The 6317-nt window shown below is 40.1% G+C and overlaps 1 long non-coding RNA gene and 1 other non-coding gene across 2 annotated transcripts in view; one reads left to right on the top strand and one right to left on the bottom strand.

The window, feature by feature from the left end:
* Positions 1–4376, top strand: part of LOC123521726 — a 14490-nt gene extending 10114 nt beyond the window's left edge. The window contains exon 3 of the long non-coding RNA XR_006680088.1: positions 4261–4376. This is a non-coding gene — a long non-coding RNA (uncharacterized LOC123521726). The remainder of the gene's footprint in view (positions 1–4260) is intronic.
* On the bottom strand, positions 910–1016 carry LOC115869794. Its single transcript, XR_004046379.1, has one exon. It is a non-coding gene; the product is annotated as a U6 spliceosomal RNA (small nuclear RNA).
* Positions 4377–6317: the final 1941 nt, after the last annotated feature.

Below are 6317 nucleotides of genomic sequence, written 5' to 3'. Positions count from 1 at the left end.
CTACCCTTCTGGTTTCTGTTGTTCTTCCCCCCTGGAGGGGTGTGTGTGGTTATGTGCCATTCATTGTGATTGGCACCCATTTCCTCTCCTATTCTACCTCCTTCCCCATACCCTTTTGGTATTGCTATTCCCATTCCTATTCCTGTGTTTCGTGTGTCGTGAACTTTATATCTTGCCTATATCTATGTACATGTTTCAGTCCAGTCCAAAGTGGGAATCAGCACTGGGGTCATGATAGTGGGGGGTGAGGAAGCCTCAAGGAACCAGAGGTATATTGCATGGTCCATTGGTGCTCTACTGCACACTGATTGACTCATGCCTTCCCTGCAACCCCTCCGTAAGAAGTTGTTCCATTATCTACAGATGGGCTTTGGGTTTCCGCTCCAACCCCCCTCATTCGCACAATGCATTTTGTTTGTTGTTTGTTATGAATCTTCTGATGCCTCTTACCTGGTCCCAATGATATCTCATGATTGCACCGGCTGGTGTGTTTCTTCCATGTGGGCTTGTTGCTTCACTGTTGGATGGCCACTTATTTAACTTCAAGCCTTTAAGACCCCAGACACTATATCTTTTAATAGCTGGGCACCACTGTTGTCTTCACCACATTTGCTTATGCACCCATTTTGTCTTCAGCAATTGTGTGTGTGGTAAGTATCACAAAATGCCATTTTGTTAGAGCAAAGGGTTCTTGTATTGAGGGAAGGTATAAGCTGAGACCCAAGGTCTGTCCAAAGCCTCAATATATTGCCTTATAAATATATGTACATAGGCCAATACCTCTATTTTTATGGATTAATGTATTTACATAAGTATGCACCTCTGTTAATACCTCTTCCTAGAGCTTTTCCTCTGTTTCATTTTGCCTCCTCCTGCCCCACCATCACGTTCCCCCTTCTTCCACCTCTTCAAAATATGGAATGAGTCATTATTTTGTGTATCATCCTTGCGCAGGGGCCATGCTAATCTTCTCTGTATCGTTCCAATTTTAGTATATGTGCTGCCAAAGCGAGCACTTACCTAACAGTATTTTAACATGACTCAGTTACTTAGCATGCATTCCATTACTGAATAACTTTATATTCTCCAACTATAAGACATATAAAATAAGTCGATCATGAAAGGGTTAGTATGTGGCTCTAACCTGAAGTGGGGGTCTGAGTTTTATTTGGAGTCCTTTTTCTAAGGATGAAGGTCAAGTCAGCGAGAAGTGTAAAATCTATTCCTATGGAATCATTTCTAACTCATTGCAGTCTTACAGGACAGAATAGAACTGCCCCATAGGGGTTCCAATACACTAATCTTTATAGACACAGACTGTCATCTCTGTCTCCCACAGAGTAGCTACTGGGTTAGACCTGCCAACCTTTAGGTTAACAACCCAGGGTTAACCACTGTCGCATGAGGGTTCCTTGCTTGAGAAGTATAGACTCAAAAATTCAAACTCCATTGTCATTGAGTCAAATTCCATCTCTTGGAGATCCTATAGGACAGAGTGGAAAGGCCCCATATGGTTTCCAAGGTTGTCAGTCTTTGTGGAAGCAGATTGCCACACATTCTCCTGAGAAGTACTTGGTGGATTAGAACCACCAACCGTTTGGTTAGCAGATGAGCAGTTAACCACTGTGCCACCTGGGGGTCCTGAGATATGCAAAAGGAGAGGCAAAAGAAGGGTAAATACGATACTGTCACATTTTATCTTTGCAAAATAAGATTAGGAGATAACTGAGCTCAATGACAAGAGGAGGAGGAGGAGGCAGAAATGTTCCGGATTCTGGTACTTGCATTTGATGAACCATTAGTCCTGTGTATCTGTATTTTCCTACAGCAGAAGCTTAGACACCTGTGTTCCTGAAGCCACATTACCCTTAGGTCCTTCAACTGTGTTGGAGGCAGGGCAGCAGTTGCCATTGCTATCAGCATAATCTTTCTGTATTTGATTAGGTAGAAACCTGGAGGACATCTTAATCTGGCACACACACACATTTTAGTAGCTTCATGAGGTCCAAAAGAATTAATATTTTTACCAATCCAAACACTGAGTGAAAGCTGGGGGGGACAGGGCGTCAGAAATTACCTCGGGCAGAAATGTGTTCTCTGATGTGAAGATCTTTAGAGGAATCATCACTGTACTTTAGCCGAAGAACTCCAAGACCTGTGTGTGGTTGGGCAAGTTGTATTGATTACACACTGTATTTTTACATTTTGCATCAGTGAAGAATGTCCACCATGGGAAACTCCAGGGGAACCTCAGTTGAAGGAATTATAAAGGACTTCATTATAAGACGTGTCCTTGCGTCAGGTGATTTGGGGAAGGATTTAAAGAAAAGCAAGGCTTTTCTCTGGATTTGGGTTTTGTTGGGCAATGGAGTAATTCTATAAGTGGATTTCTTACTAAGCTTTATCTAGAACAGCGGTTCCCAACCTGTAGGTTGCGACCCTTTTGGGGGTTGAACAACCGTTTCACAGGGATCGCCCGATTCATAACAGTAGCAAAATTACAGTTAAGAAGTAGCAACAAAAATAATTTTATGCTTGGGGGGGTCACCACAACATGAGGAACTGTATTAAAGGGTCGCGGCATTAGGAAGGTTGAGAAGCACTGATCTAGGACAATAGACTAGAATGAAGCTAAAGCAAAGCATAAAGAAGCTGCAGTCACTCTTATTAGCCAGAATAAGAGGGTGTTGTGTCATTTTGGTGGTTTGACCAGAGTTCATGCTTGGTCTCATTTTAGTGGTCTTGATTTTTGTCTTGATCCAGCATGATCACAGAGTGACCTTGTCAGCTACTGATGTTCTATGAGATCATATTCTTCAGAAGAACCCCAAAACCCAGCCCTTGGAGACAGAACAGCATCCAACCACTACTATTGAGTTACTGCCAACTCACAGGGGCTGTTTTTATTCTCAGATCAGTTCAGCAGCCATAGGACACTAAACTCACTCTCTGCCAGAACTCCTATACTCTAGTACACAAATGATCTGATATGATAAGCAAAACAGGTTTGAGATTGGCTGTGATTACATGTATTTGATTCCCTCAAGGTTTCCTGGTGGTGTAGTGCCTTAAATGTTAGGCTGCAAACCAAAAAGGTCAACGGTTCAAACCCACTAGTGACTCTTCAGGAGAAAAACGAAGTTGCCTACCTCCATAAAGACTTACAGCATTGGAAATCCCAGGGAACAGTTATTTCCTGTCCTAGACGGTTACAATCAGTTGGATTAGAATTGATGACCATGAGTTTGCCTTTTTAATTTTTTTTAACAGAAGTCAGGAACCTCAGATAAAAATAATGGTTCCCTGGCATTCCTTTTTCTTTAAAAATAAAATCATAGCAAAGTATACTTACATAAGATGAGCACATGGGAGAATGGGATAGATAATATATATATAAAGAAGGCTAGGCCAGTATTGCTCATCCCACACTTGTATACAGTGTGACCTTGCCCTCCTTCCATTGAGAACAAATAACTGCCCCCAAACCCACTGTATCTAGTCAACACTGACTCATAGCAACCTCATATAGAGCAGAACTGCTCCATCGGGTTTTTCATTATATTTAAATACTTTTATTGTGGGTTCTTACAGCTCTTATCACAATCCATATATTCATCTGTTGTGTCAAGCACATTTGTACATGTTGCCATCATTATTTTCAAAGCATTTTCTTTCTACTTGAGCCCTTGGTATCAACTCCTGATTTTTTCTCTCTCTCCCCCACCCTCCCTCGCTCATGAATCCTTGATAAATTATAGACTATTATTTTCATATCTTACATCATCCTCTGTCTCCCTTCACCCACTTTTCTGTTGTTCATTCCCCTGGGAGGGGGTTAAATATCAATCCTTGCAATTGATTCCCACTTTCTCCACCCACCTTCTCCTTATCCTCTTGGCATCTCTATTTTCATTATTGGTCCTGAGGGGTTTATCTGTCCCAGATTCCCTGAGTGTGGGCTCTTATCTGTAGATGCTCTGGTCTAGTCAGATTTGTAAGGTAGAATTGAGGCCATGATAGTGGGGGGGGGGAGTATTAAAGAACTAGAAGAAGTTGTATGTTTTGTCGGTGCTATAGTACACCTGACTGGCTCATCGAAGCTGTCAATTTTTACAGGGGTAGACTGCTTAATCTTTCTCCTGGGGAGTAGCTGGTGGCTTCAAGCCACCAACCTTTTGTTTAGCAGTGCATTGATCAATAGAATAGGGAGAAATGAGTCAAAGCATTAAAAAGTGATGTCATTTTCTGCCCTATTTGCAGGGACATACAGTTTTGGACTCCTGGTGAACAGGCTCAACTGCTAAACCAAAAGGTTGGAGGTTTGAGACCACCGAGAAATACCTCAGAAGAAAAGTCCAGTTATCTGCTTCTCAAAATCAGCCAGTGAAAACCCTACAAAACACAGTTCTACTCTGACACACATGGGATCGCCATGAGTTGGAACTGGCTTGGTGGCAACTGGGAGTGGTGGTGAGCGATATGTAAGGAGTCTTATTACCTTGGGGCTGCTATGCTGTGAGAAAGCCCAGACCCATGGTGAGGCTGCCTATGGGTCCTCTGATGAGCAGCCCAACTGAGGTTTCAACCAGAATTATTGGTGAGTGAAAACATTTCTAGTTGATTCTGAGTCTTCCCAACTGATGATGGAGCAGAAACAAGTAATTTCTGTTGTTCCCTATCACAGTGTCTGAACCACAGAATTCAAGAGTAAAATTATCATTGTAACCTATATGTTTGGTGTGGTACTTTACTGTGACCTGATCACAGGGGGAAAGTTTGGTTAATAAAGGGAGCAAGGAAAGCAAGGTGTTGCCAGAGAAGAAAGTGGCTAGGTCACAAGTGGCTTTGGTTCCAGAGACCTCAGACTTGTGAAGTCTGGACAGAAGAGGGAAAATTGGAAAGAGAAATTTCAGGTATGATAAAGGTAGACATTTTGTTGATAATTGTAACTGATTTTCAAATAAGATCTTAAACTATTGTTTCTTTAATTGAACATTCTAATTACAACTAACACAAATATGTAGGGATTTTTGTACGCAGGGTGTAGGAATATTATTACTGATGGCAAACTATTCCAGGAATAACAAGATTTAATGTTATAATTATGTATTATGCCATATAATTATGTATTTTTGGAAGCTCCACTCATTATTTTCAGTCCATCATCAATTTGAGTTATTTTAAAAATTCATTTCATTTTGCTGTGGTTATTTGAATGCTCAGTATACCTTATTTTAAGTATTTACATAAGATGCTTTGGTGGTATTAGTGTTGAAACTCTACTTTTATCTGGTCTTTTAGCTTTTCAGTCTTACTCGATAATACTATGAGGGGACTTCAAAAAGTTTGTGGAAAACGGAATTTTAAAAGAATGGAACTTTCCCACAAACTTTTAGACATCCCCTCATACTTCATTACCAGAGGGCGAGGAAAGGTGGCTCACTTAGATCTCATTGGATGACTTGATGTAAACAAACAATATTATTCCAGTGATATGTATAAGAGTTTTATTCTTTTAATCTGGTTCACCTTTAAAGTCACCATATGTGCTGCTCTATAGAAATGCAATTGATTTTTGCATATTGAACTTGTCACCTGCAACCCTATTTAGTCTAATCATAATTATTCTAATAGTAATTCAGTGGGTTCTGAAGGAGTTTACGTATTTGTATATATTTTTCATGTACCTTATATAGCTAAACTCATGCCATCTACAATTAGAGCTTTACTTCTTACTTTCAAATATGGAGCTTTTATTATTTTTTCTTGACTAGTACCTGGCTAGTACCTCTAGTACTATATGTTGAGTAGGAGGTGTAAGAGTAGAAATTCTTACTGTGTTCCTGGTGTTATATCTAGGTGTGGCTCTCTTAACCTATTTAGAATTCGTTGTACTTCATGGATGTATAGATTCATGTTTTTCATCAAATTGGATATATATATGGATTGTGATAAGAGGTGTACGAGCCCCCTATAAAATGATTTAAATTTGAAAAACAAAAAAAAGCAAAAAAAACATTAGTTGAAAACTAGGTGATTTGAATAATATAATATGACAACTCTAGAAATCAGATCCCCGGTTTTTTCCACTTTTTTTTCTAATCATTTTATTAGCGGCTCATGCAACTCTTATCACAATCCATACGTATGTCAATTGTGTAAAGTGCATTTGTACATTCATTGCCCTCATCATTCTCAAAACATTTCCTCTCCACTTAAGCCCCCAGCATTAGGTCCTCATTTTTCCCCTCCCTCCCCGCTCCCCCCTCCCTCATGAGCCCTTGATAATTTATAAATTGTTATTTTGTCATATCTTG

This window comes from Echinops telfairi, unplaced genomic scaffold, assembly GCF_000313985.2.
Source record: "Echinops telfairi isolate 266 unplaced genomic scaffold, ASM31398v2 ScPeMD7_47;HRSCAF=170, whole genome shotgun sequence".
NCBI classification, from domain to species: domain Eukaryota; kingdom Metazoa; phylum Chordata; class Mammalia; order Afrosoricida; family Tenrecidae; genus Echinops; species Echinops telfairi.
This window is presented reverse-complemented; position numbering and strand designations above follow the sequence as displayed.